Consider the following 17,658-nt stretch of genomic DNA (forward strand, 5'->3'; position numbering starts at 1 on the left):
CCCGTGTTTTTGTTGGAGTGTTAAAATACAAGAATCGTGGTTGAAGGTTAAGAGTATTATGTGTGACGTATTGGACACTAAAATTGTATTTTGCCCCAGACTCTGTATATCAGGAGATGGGCGGTCATCAATATAGGGGATAAACACAATAAAAAATGGGTCCTGGCCGGTGTTATGATCGGCAGCCAGATTGTTTTAAGGGGATGGAAGTTGGCTGGAGCACCCTCATTTCAAGAGTGGTGCATGGAGATGGGGAGGGTGGCGGCTTTTGAGGAAGTGTCATCTTGAAGGCTGGGGAACTTGGATATGTTTAATCGAAATGGGGCAGCTATTTGGCATTCTTGGAGGGCTCTCGGAGAGGGCCAGTGGAGAGAGAAGTATGGCTTCATAAGTGTGTGATTATTATTATTATTTTGTGTGTGTGTTTACTCATGTGTGACCACAGGGGTGTATGTTGAGGGTCAGGGTGGGGTTGGGCATTGAGAGGGGTAATAGTAGGTGTTTAACGTTGATTCTGTGAATACATGTTTTGTTTTTCTTTGTTAACTCATTGAATTAGTAAAACAGTTTAATCAGAGAAAGCTCGGTCACAAATGTGTCTTCCAAATGGACAATGACCCCAAGTATACCTCCAAAGTTGTGGCAAAATGGCAAGGTCAAGGTATTTGAATGGCCGTCACATTTGACCCTGACCTTAATCTGATAGATAATTTGTGGGCAGAATTGAAAAAGCATATGAGAGCAAGGAGGCCTACAAACCTGATTGATTTACACCAGTTCTGTTTGATGAGTAGAAATGCTGTCAATTGACCTTAACCTGCAATGAACCCGGAATATTCCTTTAACAACTGGCTACTGAAATGCTTGATTTTGACTACATTTGTCCTTGTATTAAATATTTACCTTAGTCTCCACAGAAAGATCAATGAATCTGACCTGCCAAATCTCAAACAGCAAATATAGGTAATAGTTTAATTTGTTTTTGTATATTTCTAATTGTACTTTCTTGTAGAATATTTACCTGTATGCATAAAAAAAATTAAAAAAAACTCAAAACTTCAGACTACTATAATCTTTCATCGCTTTTAGATGAAAAATAAAGATCTTTCTGCTATTTTGGCTGCCTCAAATATCAGCTTCTTTTTATTTTTATTAACTTTCCTTGACTTGAAGGATGATGCTACGTGTATAGTTACTATTTGCCACTGATTCTGTGAATTAATTTGCTTCACATTATAAGAAATAAAGCTTGAATAAAATTGACTTAGGAGAGACCTGAAAATATGAATACAATAGCACCACCTGGCGGTCACTACAGACATTAACGTAAACTACATATTCATGCAGTGAGCATAAATACTCCACATAGTATTCGTAGTAGTTTAATTGTATTTTATTTTTTTATTTTTTTTATCAAATTCTTCAATAAAAAGAATATATAAAAGGCCATTTGCTCATGCTTAATAAATAAAAAATAAGGCCACACACTCTCAAGTTATGTAAAACATGAATGTACTTAATTAAGTTTGAAACACTACTATTTACACTTTCTATTTAAAGCAAAGTTTATTTTTTGAATGTCCACTATAAAAAGTTAAATCAATAAAAGTTTTAAAAGTTACATATACACAAATCAAAACATAAATATATATTCAAACATACAAGTTTTAACTATTAAGAATGTTGAATGTATATTGATGCTTGTCATTGTATGCATGCTTCTATGTGAGTGCTATTCTCTGCACGTACTGGATTAACGCATATATTTCCGTCAATTCTTCACTACACAGTTGAACTCTATATGGATCCGTTTGATGGGTGATCCTTCAATTCCTGCTCGACTGACGACTGAGTCCATTTTTAAACTCTCTGCATCAACCCGATCAACTACAACAAAAGAGACAGGAAGACAGTACAACGTAAACAAGATTTGACAATGAGTGTTAATTTATTAATTTTTTTTTTAAGGGATGAACCGATATAAATATTTGTGGCTGAATTTAACCAAAAATTATAGGCCGACCCCAATAAGGACCTCTCCTGCTTTGATCCCTTGTTTCACAAAGAATGCGATTCTGGGAAGTCGCTCATCCAAGTTGTCAATAAAAACATTATACACCAGCAAGTTTGGATCACACTGGAAAAACATAGGTAAAGATATATTAATTAAATGCTATGTGAAGTGATATAATGTTAATTTAACAGCAACATAGGCCAGATTTGCTAAAACAACTATTATTAACATATCATTTCAGTAACATCAATAAATGTTATTATAATGAGAAGCCCATATTCTGCGCTACTGGTTTTGCATAAGACCATTGATTGTCCTTTTATTACACATGTAATAATTTAGTCTTTTAAGTGTTAATACTTTTCAAATTAAATGTCCCCTATAATTTTAAATACAAAATTAATAGGAGTAATTTAAACCAGAAATGTGAATTTACTGGCTATATCTTAAATATCCTGGCTTATTAATATGATTAAATCTATGATTAAAAAAGCATGATGTATTTCTTTCTATCTTGATTTTAAATATCCTAACATTATCTATAACTGAGGACTAATTACTTTGATCAGTATTCCTCAACTGACAATAATCCTCATGAATTTGAATGTTCATGCAAAATACCTTGATTCAACCTTACCTTACCTCAATTTACTATTTAAATTGCTTACCTCTTCAAGATACTCCATAACAAAGGCAGTTTTGTATATGCACTGCAGAGGATGGGGTGTGCACTCCGCACACCCCATCCTCTCTCATTGACTGTTTCGAAGATGCACATATCATACGAATACCTCTCTGCACAACCCTATTCCCACAGTCTGGCCCACATCGGCACTTAGAGAAACACTCGTAGATGGGTACCCCAGGCATCAATTTCACCTGCCTGCTTCATTACATGCCCTGCGATGACTCATCAGCCCTGGACAGCAGCCATTTACAGACTGAGAGAAGCAGTTCTCACACTCACATACCACTGTCACTGGGTTTACCTCAACCCCTTTCACAAACTTTTTGTCATAAATGTAAGTGAAGTCTGTACAACCTCATTACTGACAAAAATGCAGCCCTTGTGCCTGCAGGTCTGTTTCATGAGGTCTTCCCATTTCTGAAGCTTCATGCGCTGCTTGGCTTTCTTGAGGAGGAAGGTGACAATGGGGGTACTCAAAGAATCGAATGGCTCATTGGCCTCAAGCAGAGCTGTCTTCTTGTCTTGCCAGAACTGGTGCAAGAATATGGGGCATTTAAGGTTTATGAGAGGCTCCCATGTGTTCTTGGACTCGGCATAGCCCTTCCACTTCACCAGAAAGAATACTCGACCATGAACAAAAAATATTACAAAGGTTACAGTGCAGCAGAACTAAGTGACATAACGTGAACATGAATTTAGTGGATAAGGGGACAAAAGAAGGTGCAGTTGGTGGCACAAATGGTGATGAGGTCACAGGTTAGTAAGTTATTGGGGAGACAAGGCTAGTTGTCACACTTCTAACTCCAGTTGATTTTTCTCAGGATTGGTTTATTTTTAAACGTAAATTTCTGTAGGCGTATACCTATAAAGGAATATTCCGGGTTCAATAAAAGTTAAGCTCAATCACAACAGCATGTGTGGCATAATGTTGATTATCATGAAAAACTATTTCGACTCGTTTCTCCTTTTCTTAAAATGAGCAAAAACAGCAGCTACAATATACTATTGTATAATATCACTTCCACTTATAATGGAAGTGAATGGGGCCAAAGTTTTGAGGGTTTAAAAGGCAGAAATTTGAAGCTTATTTTAATATAAGCACACATGAATTCTTCTGTTAAATCACATATTGTTTAAATCATGATTTTTTGTCATTTTAGGGTTTGCTGACAATACATTGTCATGGCAAGCTATAACTTTACACAGAAATGGTTAGTAAGTGATTTTATCACAATCATCATGTTATTGTTTATGTCTTGAGGCTATACTTTTGAAACAGTGAGTATTTTAATGTTTGCAGATTGTCCCCATTAAATTCCATTATAAGTGCCTCACTGGAACCCAGATTTTTTTTTTTTTAAAGAAAAAGAAGGGCAAGTCAAAATAAATTTTTTGTGATAATCAATATTATGCCACAAATGCTGTCAATTGAGCTTCAGTTATATCAAACCCAGAATAGTAATTTAGTCTTGGGAACAGTCCAACATTATTTCCCAGAAGAAGAAAAAACAAGCCATTAAACAAACGTTTACCTGCTATGGGGAAGTTTTCTTAATGCAATTTGCCATGAGACTTCAATAGGGACTTCATAGGCTTTAAAATTTGAAACACCAAAAAAATTCATGAAACAACAATAATGTAGAAGCTTAATGTATAAAACTATCAAACCAGGGATTTGACCAACAAATACAGTACTTCTGCTATAGAAAAAATATGATGAAATTGGAATTTTAGTTTCGAGAATATAATTAAAATGTATTATAATTTACAAAAGTTTTGACCTATAGGCTTTTAGGGTAAAAATATTGATTTTCTGATAAATAGTGATCTACAATTGAACATTAGTGATATTGATTCTTAACATCCCAAGATCTACATTTTACTTTTACTTTAAAGTTTAAAGTGAAAGTTTCAGTTTTGGTTGTTTTGATAAGTATTTCTGTTAAAATAATAGCTAATTAAATGCATATTTTGTTAATTTTTTTTTATTTATGTTATCAAAATGTACCAAATAAGAACATAATTTAGAGCATTAGCTGAGAGCAAATTTCTTTTATATGTAGGCAAAATGGACATAACTGGAATATAGTCAAATGATTCAGTTTCTATCGAAATCGGATCTAATGGAGAGATTGTAAATTGGAACAAAATCAAATCAGGAAATCTGTATTGATACACAACCCAAAATTTTTAAACTAACAAACAAAACCCCTACTAATGAAAACACACATTTGTGTAAATGGACATTTAAAGGTGCACCCCATGAGGGGACCCTGATTTGACTTGAGTCTTCATCTCATGTGAGTCATCATTATGTACATAAACATTTCAAAATGACAATGAATTTCTTTAGGAGTAAAATGTTTTAATAAGGGAAACAATTACGAAGAGCACCTTTAACTCAAAACTGTATAATTCCTGAGATATAGACGTTGTGACAAATTCCCTGAATGAACTAGCCCAGGGTCTTCCTACAAGCAATACCTAAATACAACATTATTAACTCACCTTATATTTTTTGTCATTAAAAAAGGTACTCCACCTCATAGTCATTAAAGTTGTTCTTTGTCACACTCAGCTGCTTGCATACTAGCCTCTCTCTGCAACTCAGAGCCCGTAGGTCTCCCCATGGAATCTTACAGGACACCCTGCAATCTACAAACAAGGGGCTGCAAACAACTATAACTTCAATAAAAATGTCAAAATTCTGTAAAGTTGGGTATATATTCACAGATTCGAACTTCCAGGATCAATAACTCATAAGCAAAACGTTGTTAAAACACAAACGATGCCTCTTTAGTAAGGTTCTACCTAAATTTCATCCTAAAATCTGAGCTGGCTGTGAGACAAGTGTGCAGGGACCGTCTAAAAAGTGCAATACCGAAAAGCGATGCTACAAAAATATTCAATAACTTCACTCTTACAAAGTCTATTGTCATCCTTCTCAGAAGGAGCAGCTGAGTAAATATAAGATGGATCATGTGTTTGAGTCTGTATGTCAATTCATGAAAGAAGCCTAAACCAATGTTCTGGTTTGTGGAAAGCAAATAGGCCACCTTCTTACATGGTTTCAATGCTAAAATTATTCTGGTTAAAATGAAGCAAATAAAATCTTTACAAATTAGGTGGTTTCGTATAACATCAGGGGTCTCCTGGTGTTTGACATGAATTTGGTGCCACTACACTTTGTAAGAGTGAAGTTACTGAAAATGTTTCCCAAACAATTTCACAAAATTATTCAAAAGCAAATTTTTCCTAACTAAGTGTTGTAGTATAACCAACAAGAGACCACTGATGCGTGAAGTGATTTTGTGACACTACACTTTGTAAGAGTGAAGTTACTGAATATTTTTGTACAGCGTGGCCAAAAGTATTGGCAGAAACATACATTATGCGTTTTGCAAAGTTTGCTGCTTCAGTATTTGTAGATTATTTTAACACGTTTCTATGGTATACTAGAAAACAATGAAAAGCATTTCACAAGTTTTAAAGGCTTTTATTGGCAAAAACATTCAATATATGCAAAGAGTCAATATTTACAGTGTTGACCCTTGTTCTTCATAACCTCTGCAATTCGCTCTGGCATGCTGTATATCAGCTTCTGGGCCAAATCCTGACTGATTGCGATCAATTATTGCCTTATTAGTGCTCTGAGTTTATCACAATTTATGGGCTTCTGTTTGTCCACTCGCCTTTTGAGGATTGACCAGAGGTTCTCTATGGGATTAAGATCCGGGGAGTTGCCTGGCCACGGATCCAAAATTTCAATGTAATGTTCACAGAGCCACTTCATTATCACTCTTGCCTATGTTTTGATACCATTATTCATGGCAGTGTTTTTGGGCAGAATTGAGAGAGAGCCCACTCCCTTGGATGAAAAGCAACTCACACATGGATAGTCTCAGGATGCTTCACTGTTGGCACTACACAAGACTCATGGTAGCGTTCACCTTTTCTTCTCTGGACTATTGATTTTCCAGATGTCCCAAACAGTCAGAAGGGGGCTTCATCAGAGAAAATATCTTTGCACCAGTCTTCTGCGGTCCAATCCTTGTACTTCCAGCAGAATTTTAGTCTGTCCTTGATGTTTTTCTTGGAGACATAAGGCTTCTTTGCTGCCCTTCTTGACACCAGGCCATTGTCCAAAAGTCTTCACCTCATGGTGCGTGCAGATGCACTCACACCAACCTGTTGCCAATATTGAGCAAGCCCTGTACTGGTGGTGACATGATTCCGTAGCAGACTCCTCAGGAGGAGACAGTCCTGGCACTTGCTGGACACTCTGGGATGTCCTGAAGCCTTCTTCACAGCAGTTGAACCTCTCTCCTCAAAGTTCTTGATGATGCGGTAAATGGTTCTTTCAGGTGCAATATTCTTTGCCGCAATTTCCTTGCAGGTGAGGCCATTTTGATGCAACGCAATGATGGCTGCACGTCTTTCTTTAGAGGTAACCATTGCTAACAAGAACACAATGATTGGAAGCACTTCTTCCCTCCTTTTATAGCAATCAGTCTGCTCTTATAATCCAATCAGAATAATGTGATTTCACCTGTCTAGTAATCGTTTACACTTTCCCAGTTGCTGCTGATATGATTAGTGAAATTATGTTGGCTGGTCATTTTGTGACAGGACCAAAAAACTGTGAAATTTGGGTTTTTGTGATCAAGTAAAAATGTTTGGCCTTTGTGATCAAGTACATTTTTGGGGCCAATGAAGCTTTTTGCAATTATTTAAAATGCATCTGATCACTCAATAATCTAACAATGTGAATCAGCACCACAACAACTGAAGCAGAAAAAATTGCGATGCACAACATTTATGTCACTGCCAATACTTTTGGCCACGGCTGCAGTATCGTTTTTCAGTGTTGCACTTTTTAGATGGTCCCTACACACTCTGTCTCACAGTCGGCTGCACGTAGAGACCAATGTTATTTGTCAAGCTCGGAGGATGGCTCGTTTAGATGAAAATTAGGTTGAAGCTCTTTGTATACCTTACTACGGCTGGAAAGAGGTGTCGTTTGTGTTTTAACAACGTTTCACTTATGAGTTATTAATCCGGTAAGTTTGAATCTGTGAACATACCCAACTTTACCGAACTACCAGCCAAGTTGTCAAGCAAATCAAACAAAGGTATCAAACAAAGTGAAGTGCCTTTCCACAAAATTTATTATCACGATTTTTGAACTTCTCAGCACTTGCTGTGCACGATTCCTTTTATGTATGCATCTAAAAGTCCCGCAGTATCATCTAAAACAGTACGTTTATACATTGTTATTTATTTTGTACTGTAATTACACTTTAACTATTTGAGCAAGCAAACATGCCTTTAAAAATCTTCTTCTTTTCCATCTTCCTCTTGGTTTTTAATGGCGGGTGGCATCCAAAGTAAATGGTGAATAACTGCCACCTTCTGCTCCGGAGTGTGGAACAGATCTTCAATTCTACGAATCAATCCTGTTTTTCTTGTTTTTTTCTTACTGTTTTTCCAACTTGACATATTTGTTAATTCCTTAATACTGTACTCCTTAATTACAGTCTTCATCAACTCCTCCATCATATTTAGTGCATTCAGTAATTACATGTGATATATTCTCCTCAACCTGAGAGTATTCACACAACCCATCTGGATGTTTTCCTATTATTTTTTGTATACTATTTAAATTTGAATGTCTTAACCTTATTCTGTTGTAACCAACTTCCCCTTTCCCTGACTTGCCTATATTTCCTATTTTCTGATTAACTTTATTGGTTATGCATTAAAAAAATCAACCCTATATGTTTGTTCCACTTTCCTTGCCATTCTTCTATTGCTTTACCCCATATTACTGCTTTAACTTCTGACTTAATGCCACTTTTAATGTTATTGATTCTCTTTGTAATGTTTGTTTTGCTAATTTATCCATCTCCTCATTTCCCTTTATACCTACATGTGCCAGAACCCACACATAAACCTAATTACTGTACCCTCTCGAATGATTATTGTATGTACTTGTAAAATTCTAAACAAGGCTTAAAGGCTTAAAGCTCTTAAGGAGTCAGAACATACTAAAATGGATCCTTGTTTTTGTTCTTCTACCCACTGTAAAGCCATGCATTTTGCCAGGATTTCCACTGGATATACTCCCAAATAGTTTGAACTTCGTTTACACTTCTTTCCATTTTGGTTCTATAAATGCTGCTCCAGTTGTCTGATGCTCTGGATCTTTTGACCCATCTGTAAATATATATTGGAGGTAATTAACACTGACATGGATTGAAAATTCTGTTGGTAAAACTATGTACCCTCTTCCTGCTTTCTTTATTTCAAACATAATATGCATGACTATTTGTGGTGTTTTATGTACCCACAGTTCTGTTTTTGGGATTACAACTGTTGGGCTCATCTTGCATATATTTTACTAGCCCATCCTAAACAATTTCTTTTATCTTGTTCCCAGCTTTCTTGTATCACCAATTTTGCCCTTTAAGATTGGCCCAGTAATTAATCATTAGCTGTTTTCTCATTTCTAGCAGCATCTCTCCTGTCAGAACCTGCAGAGCTGATAAGAAGGTTGTTTTTACTGCTGCACTGCACTGCCTCAGAGCTTGAGCTTGCATCTAATTTATATTTTCCAATAAAGTTTTTGATGCTGACCCATCATAATCAATCACAGACCTAATCAATGTCACATATACAGTTTTAAATGAGAAGTTTGCCCACATTTCACTCCACTTAAACTCCTCATGATGTTTATTACTTTCTGACACTTTCCAACAATTTTATTTAGCAGGAAGGGCATGCTAGGCATTTATGTTGATGATTGGTCGAGGTGTATCTAAAACTTGAAAAGGACACGCTTATTGGTTAATCCTGTTGAACATGGGGCGCAACTCAATTTATCTAAAAAAATACTTTTTTGTGTTTTATGTAAAAATGTATTGTGTGAAAATTATTTCTATTAACTGTTTAAAAAACGACACGTACTTGTTCACAAAGACGACAAAAGTGTCAGTGCAAAGCATGCTTGAGATGAAATGTGAGAAGTGATGTTTGAAGAAAACAAAGAGAAATCATTGTAAATATAACTTGTGCACATAATATTTTTTAATGGGTGTCATTTCCAGTCAAGCTCGGGAGCGCGCATAAACGTCACGTACTTTGGATTTTCCCTGCAAAAGCGACCTGCTCCCTTCGCATGATAATCAGTCTACAGGCAACCTACGAAGTCCGGGAAGGGCTCGTTTTTTAAGTTGCATTACAAGCCATTCAGACATTGGCGAAAAAAGGTAAATATTACATGAAAATTGTTACATATTGCATCTTTAATTTATATATTTGTGTTCTGTGGGTGAAGAGGAAAAACAAGAATAAGTAATTTACGAAATACATGGTTATGACCATTTTAAAAGCTAAGCTATATTAAACAAATGTCTGAGAGTAATACTTAAGTACTAAGTAATAATGTACTCAGTGTAACATTTAAAAACCAAAACATTTACTACGTCACCAAAATCCATTACGCAGAGGATTAGATCCACCACATCATCATCGCGCTACAGTCTGCAGCAAGGAATTGAAGAAACAAACATTTAAGCCAGTAGGTGGCGACAAATGGGGGATTTTACCTATTGTGAGGATGGTGTTGTGAATCATGGATTCAACTGATTCATTAAAAAACACTGAGACATTCACCACCAGAATAATGGAAGCAAACAAGAACAATTTGTTCACTTAAAAGATTCAATCAAAAACACTGATTTGATTACAAAAACACACTTGTGGGGATGATAGACTTACTTAAAGAATAAGCATTATAAGCATCTGCAGTCTCTCTCGTCTGGCTAAAAAGACTCGGGGACATCCATGACATCACATAGAGGTAGAGAAACCTTGTCCAATCAAATCATTTCTAGTAGGAAAGCACTCACCCTAACTGTTCAGCACATCTGGCTGTGTTCTAACTGCCGCTGATCATGCCTTCACAGGACACTTCGAAGGGAGCTCAATCCAATGCTGTAGGATATTTCCAACCAGTTTTCCCATAAGAATCACTTAAAAAGTGAGTTCTGACTGACCATTATCACCTTTCAGCCACTGAAGCTCTCACAGTGAAGGGTAATTCACTTTGAAGGGAATAAGGCACAGGGATGATCCCTTTTGAATTGGATGCACCAACTTGGGATTTGGACACCAGGAAAGTTGCTGGAGTTTATTTATATATTCTTTTGCAGCTAGAGGGTTCTTGCAATGTACAACTTGAGTATGTGTTCTTTATTCCTTATGTATTTGTAATGTGAATCAAAATATGGATATATTATATCTTTTATTCGCTTGTTTCTCATTCATTTGCATTGAATTAGAATTGGAATTGAATTAGAATATAGAATTGGAATTAGTAATCGTGTAAATTTGTAATATACTGTAAACTTAATGATATTATTAATCCATTCATGATACATAAAAATATATGTCTTGTAATGGAAAAATGCTTGTTACACTGGTGAAATTAATAATCAAGGGGGGATGCAAAGGGATGGCATCCCCTTTGTTGCAAAAAATACCAAAATGCATCCCCCTTGTAAAACCATGCATTCCCCCTTACCGTCCTCTTTAGATCAATTGTGTCATGTATTACTTTTATTTTTTATTTGACTAATTTTGCAAGTAAAATATTTCATATTTAATTTTAATATGTTTGATAAATAACAGACTTTAAATAAGGGCGATTAGCCAGTCAGAATTTGATTTCGACATGTTTGATCTAGATCTATATCTAGAAAGAAAAAAAAACTTTTCATGATCATAACGTGGATTCTTTTTACAAGATTCATCATAAAATACAATAACAGAGTGTAACAGGTGCATATTATGGCCATGTGTCCTAAGGGTCAATGAAGTGACACTCATTTTTGTCCTGATTCATTAAAGTAAAAATACATATAAAAAAAAAACTAATTCACAAAAACTATTTACTTGAATGAACATTTATCAATTGCTGAGTTTAAAGTCATTTTGATAATTTTTTCTGGGGCTTAAATTAAAAAATATCATGTGGAAAAAAGATATAGTCTTTTATTATTATTTCTTAAAAAAAAAAAAAGCAGTGAAACATCTGAGTTTAAAATTCTCAAAGACATTGGGTGTAACCAACATGTAGGTAGTTATTGTTTTGTTAATGTTGACCATAAAACCATAAAGCAGAGCGGACACCTTTAGACCCTCAAGACTGAGCGTGATGATTTTTTTTAGGTAGAAAAAGCTATAAAATGTATGTAAGTAAGTATATGTAAGTTTTTCAAAAATGTATGTAACCAAATTGGACAAAAAGATTACATTTCTGAGAACATGTCACAAGTGTTTTAAACTTTCGCATTATAACACCTTATCTGTCAATGACCTAAGTACATTTTTTGGGCACAGTGGAGTCATAGACATGTGAAATACAACAATGTCACACATTTACTACAAAACTATATATAATATATACATTTTCTTTCCTTTTCTGCTATACAACAGTAACATAATTTTTGTCAATATGGTTAGTCTCTGCACAGACAGTAATTGTTGGCAGCTCTGTCTCTGTGCTTGCTGCTGTTTGAGCTGTACGGGGAAGTGGAAGCAGTCCAGTGGGGCACGCTCACTTTTGCAGAGGCTATCTTCGCTGTCACTGTTGTACCCTTGGTTAGAATGGCATGGCTCATCCTCGTGAGAGGAGGGCTGTACAGCAAATGGCAGCTCGTCTTCTGTTTGAATCGCCTTCTCACTGAGCTCTCTTACGACATCATCTTCTATTTCAACACCTTCCTCAAGACGGGGCTCAACTTTCCGGAATGTGTGATGTGCAAAGAGGCTGATGCAGAACATCTCCACAATAGCATAGTGGTAAATAACTTGAGAGACCACAAGAGAGAAAAAAAAAAAAAAAAGAGTTATTTTGACAACTTAAAGCTTTATTTAAAAGACCAGTCCACCTAAAAGTGTAATCACCTTCATGTTGTTCCAAACCTGTATGGCTTTCATTCTTCTGTGAAACCCAAAAATATGTCAGGTTGAATGTTAGCCTCAGTCACCATTCACTTCTATTGCTTATTTTTTTCCATACAGTGAAAAGTAATGGTGACTTAGGCCGACATTCTGCCTGAGATATACTTTCATGTTCCATAAAAAAAAATGTAAAGCATCTTTAAAGCTTTAGTTAAATCTGCCTTATTCCTGTTTCCAAATCCCATCAATACAAGAATCAATACAAATCTAGTTCTTACATTGAGACCGAAAGAGGTCAGAGAAGGGAGGTGTGCAGGGGTTAACATTCAGCGCACCCACGGCCTCTCGAATTCCACTCTGTAGTCCACAAAGGACCAGGACAACAATGATGCAAATAAACTTGGCTCGCAGATTGTATCCAGGCAATGCTCTTTTTGTGGCTTCATAAAATAGCAGGTAGCCATAAAAGGACAGAAAATTGGAAACCGCAATAATAGCATTGACATACATGTTGTGGTTCCCTGAGTCCACCTATGAGAAAGAGAAACAGCTTACAAAGAGACACTGTGTCATATAATGTAGTTCAGAAACTAATAATTGGATCCCTTGTGTAGAGACACATATTTGATGCCTGAACGCATTTCTCTGGGATTAATATATTTCAATTGAATCAGGGCTTTTTACTCTATAGTACCATAAAAAATATTGTGCCTAACACTAAAGTGAGCTGAAAGCAATTGCATATTGTATTCACATCCCCATAGTCATAATGTTCATCTGTCCAGAGGACAAGAGTTAGGAAGAACAGGAGTGTTCTGACCACAGAGAGCTGAAGGACAGCAGCCATCATCCAGCCCACACTGGTCCTGAAAAACAATAAGATTATTCTAACCTCAAATATAATAGAGCAATACTGTTATTTTAAATTGACTTAAAATGTCAACTTTTATTCTGTAAAGACCGTTAATTCTAGAACAGCTGTAAATGGTCTCAGAGAGTCTCAGAAATGAATAAAATGGAATGTAAACCAGCGGGTATTCGTGTGATGAAATACTTGTTGATGTTGAATAGAGGTAGACAGCAGCAGCAGCAACAGGGGAAGGGGTTTGGAGGCACTTACTCCCCTGCTAATACCTCAAGCATGCGGGCCTTTCAACCGAAAAAGTCCTTAATATGACCCATGAACTTAAACAGTGTAATAGATTGATATCTGTAAAGAATACAAACACATATTCCAAATAGATATGATTGTTTGTCTGACTGTTGGTCAGTATCAGTATTGTACAATTTGATTACAACAGTGGAGGTCAAAAGTCACTCACAGGGAAGCAATGAAATTGCATAGACAGGAACATACAGTGCAATGATAGATGTCATTCCGAAGACCTGTACAGTAAGCACAATGTTGCCAAATGACAAATAAAAGCCTGAAATTAATGAAGTTCAATAACTAGTGGTAAGTGCTGTTTTACTGGGAACACTCACAGGATACACCGGGTGAAACGACTGCACCGTGGAAAGGGCACATGGTGCAAAAAGAAGCCAATCTCCTCCAAGAAAAGAGCGAGCAGCAGCACGGCAAACACAGCAGGAAGGAGGAACAGCCAAAGATCGTTTTTGAGTACTACAAGCAGAAACAAAACTATGTAATGACCCAAACAGCTCATAATTAAGGGTCATCATATAAGGACTATACGGTGGCAAGGATACATTCAAGAGATGCCCATGCAAAAGGGCATCTCTTAAAATACTTCCTACAGGTTGAATTAGCCATCTGCCTTGCTTGTGTAAGAAAACCTTTATCACAGCAAAGTAGGGTAACCAGATGCCCTTTTTTTCAGGACAATTAAAAAGTACAGAACAGTCAGATCAGTCTCTGGTTACCCTAGCTCCGAGACACATTTTTACCAACTTTTTAGGTAATACTCCTGGAAACAGCTAAACAAGGAAAATGTCAGAATTAGGAAAACAGGGATACAATGGTAGCAGACTCAGCATTGACCAACATGTCACTTGTTGAATGATCTGTGTTGACGGTCAATGCATATACAAAATATATAAAGTAGTTCCCTATCTGTCACTCACTCGACGTTGTCCGCTTCCGTCTTACATGCCATTATGCTCCTGCAGTTGCACCAAGCAACCAAGGCACTAAGAGAAATACACAAGGGTAGTCCTGACCCGGGACTAATGCATGAGCTGCGCTTGGCGACCGACTTCACCCTCCGAGCGACAAAGTTCACAACGCGCGCTCTCGGGTAGGCGATGTCCACCCTGATGGTCCTGGAATGCCAACTTTGGCTCAACCTGGTTGAGTCGCGAGAGGCCGACAAGGTTCGTTTCCTTGACGCCTCCATCTCCCAGGTTGGGATGTTTTTCAACACTGTTGATGACTTTGCCAGGCAGTTCTCAATGGTAAGAAAGCAGATGGAGACCATGCAGCATATCCTGCCTCGGCTGAGCCACAGACCCCGCACTGCGTCTACTCGTCGCCCTGGGCGTCCCCCTGCGGCGGCAACACCAGCTCCGCCACAGCGGTGTGGAGCTCCCCACAGGCCCAAAGAAGGCTTTGAAGCGCCAATGAGATGGGCAGCTCCGGGACTCAGGAAACTGCACTACGGGAGCTGGTAAGCAGACCACTCCCTCCCCAACAGGAGGGTCGGGTGGTTTCAATTAACTTTTGTTGTTTCCCCATGCACGACGGGCTGCGGTACCCACATTTTCCATTAAAGAGCAGTTTCCTCATTTCCTGGGCTCTATTTCCGGTCTCCCCGGCCGTCGTTATCACAACCGCCAGCCACGTCTCTCTTAAGGCAGGTACGGCGCCCCGGAACCAGGCCCCCCTCTTAATCCAAGTCCGATGAGTCTTCGGAGAGGCTCGCCGCCACCCCAGTACGTGTGTCACTTAGGCCCACGTACTGTGGTAAGTGCTCCACATGTGCTGGTTGTCTCCTTAGGTAACCCTGTGTGATGTATATTCCACAAATGGTTTCCCCACTGGTAAATCGCTCTTCCTTGGGAGCAGCCCTCTGTCCTTGGTCACAGTGTTTGTAGTAACTCCTCCCCTCCACAGCACAACGTGCTTCCGCTCCGACCCGGTAAGACTGTGTGTTGTATTCTGCTTAGAAGTACCCCCCTCTCGGGGCTGGGTGCGGTCTCCGCTGTGTCCTCCTCTTTGGAGGGACACCCCCCAATGTGGACCTTATATGGCCCCCAGCTGAACAATTTGGGGAGAATAATAGAGAGAAGGCTACGGCCTTAAACTTCTGAGTAGTTAGCCAGTCCACAGGGTGTAGGGGACCGCTTCATGCAGCCAGTGTGTTGGGGGTAGTTACGTCATGGCTTGCTGCGCTGGCTACGAGGCACACAGAGTTCTGCCCGTCTCGCACTGCCAGTCTGCGTAACACGATTCAGCTCTTGAGGCATTTCTCGTTGGGACCCCTAGTGTCAACTCATCGACACAACGTCGAGTGAATGACAGATAGGGAACTTCTTGTTTACTGATTTAACCTCTGTTCCCTGTCCCTCTTGCCACAACACTGAACCAACTACTAAAATGGCCGGTTCTTTGCCTCGGCTCATCAGTGCAAAACCTAAATGTGTGTTTACAGCAACACTCCATTTATACCCGTATGTCCGGGGGAGTGGCATGCAAATCCAACACGCCAATTCCCATTGGCCTTTTCTCAAAGATCAGAGATGTCTGGGATCCCAAGGGTGACCCCTAGTGTCAACTCATCAACACAACGTCTCGTTCCCTCCATCAGGGAACGGAGGTTACATCAGTAACAGAGATGTTTTCATTACAGCACATATGTAACCATAAATATTTTGCATAGCAGTTTACCATTCCTATCATAAATCATGGAAAAGTACATGATAGCCATTACATTGCTTGGATAGACATCATTTGTGTTGACATATCAACACTTTTTATCAGTCAAACCTCTTACCTTTAAAGAACTCGGATGACAAAGGGATCCCACCCCCCATGAAAGTACAGTTGTTTGGCTTCATTGTTCAGTTAAATCAGAGACATCCCACAAAACAAGCAGCTTGATTAGGAGCCCTCAGTATCTGATCAAAATAAGTAAACATACACCAAACCCCTAAATCATGTGCAAGACTTGAGCTCAATTGTTAATGATTGACTTAAACAGGTAGGGTGGCAGGTAGAGGGCCATGTCCGTCTTCTTGCAGGTCTGGGCTATCCCACACAACCACACAATAGGCTTGTAGTATTTTTACAAAAAATAATATAATGCATGATAACATATGTATAGTTGACTGGCTAAATAGGCAGTTGTTCTCTGTCTGTGATTAATCCTGCAGCCATGTAATAATTTTACCTATTTTCTCATTGTTATGCTGTATATTCATGCTTTGTTTCTACTTTGATAACACCACTTGGTTGGTTATTACCTTTCACAAATATTTCTTTTTTAAAGGAATATTCCGGGTTCAATACAAGTTAAGCTCAATCAACAGCATTTGTGGCATAATGTATATTACCACAAAAATTTAAAAGTTAAACAAAAAAAGTTGGGGGCTCTTATTTTGAAATTCATGTAATGCGCATGATTGGCGGACTAACGAAGAGGCGTATACGGAAGTCAATGTACTGGCTGATGCAGTATGAAATTAAATGAGCATTTTGTGTTAGTAACATAAAAGTAGTACGTGTGTGTCTACTGTTGAACAAAATGTAACATTGCGTTTTACGGACATATTCTTGAAAGAATTATTGTAAAGGAAACATATTTTGAAACCAAATTATGGTTGAGTTTAACCTAAAAGCAATATACTTAAGTTAAACATTTCCTTTAGTAACTGGTAGGTTACTGGTGTTTGAGCATCCAATCTAAATTACAAAGAAGTAAATTCAGTAATTAATTGCTTTACATTTTTTCAGCAAATGAGTTGTTAACTCAGTTGATCGATGGAGAAACAGAATGTGGACGTGGCTGGTGAGAGGGAATCTGCTGGTGGA

General features: G+C 37.9%; 2 pseudogenes; both read right to left on the reverse strand.

Annotated features, from left to right (window-relative positions):
- Nucleotides 1-1,771: 1,771 nt before the first annotated feature.
- LOC127620674 (histone-lysine N-methyltransferase SUV39H1-A-like) lies at nucleotides 1,772-5,249 on the reverse strand (annotated as a pseudogene).
- Nucleotides 5,250-12,189: 6,940 nt separating this feature from the next.
- LOC127620530 (organic solute transporter subunit alpha-like) lies at nucleotides 12,190-16,685 on the reverse strand (annotated as a pseudogene).
- Nucleotides 16,686-17,658: the final 973 nt, after the last annotated feature.

This window comes from Xyrauchen texanus, chromosome 27, assembly GCF_025860055.1.
Source record: "Xyrauchen texanus isolate HMW12.3.18 chromosome 27, RBS_HiC_50CHRs, whole genome shotgun sequence".
Taxonomy (NCBI): Eukaryota; Metazoa; Chordata; class Actinopteri; order Cypriniformes; family Catostomidae; genus Xyrauchen; species Xyrauchen texanus.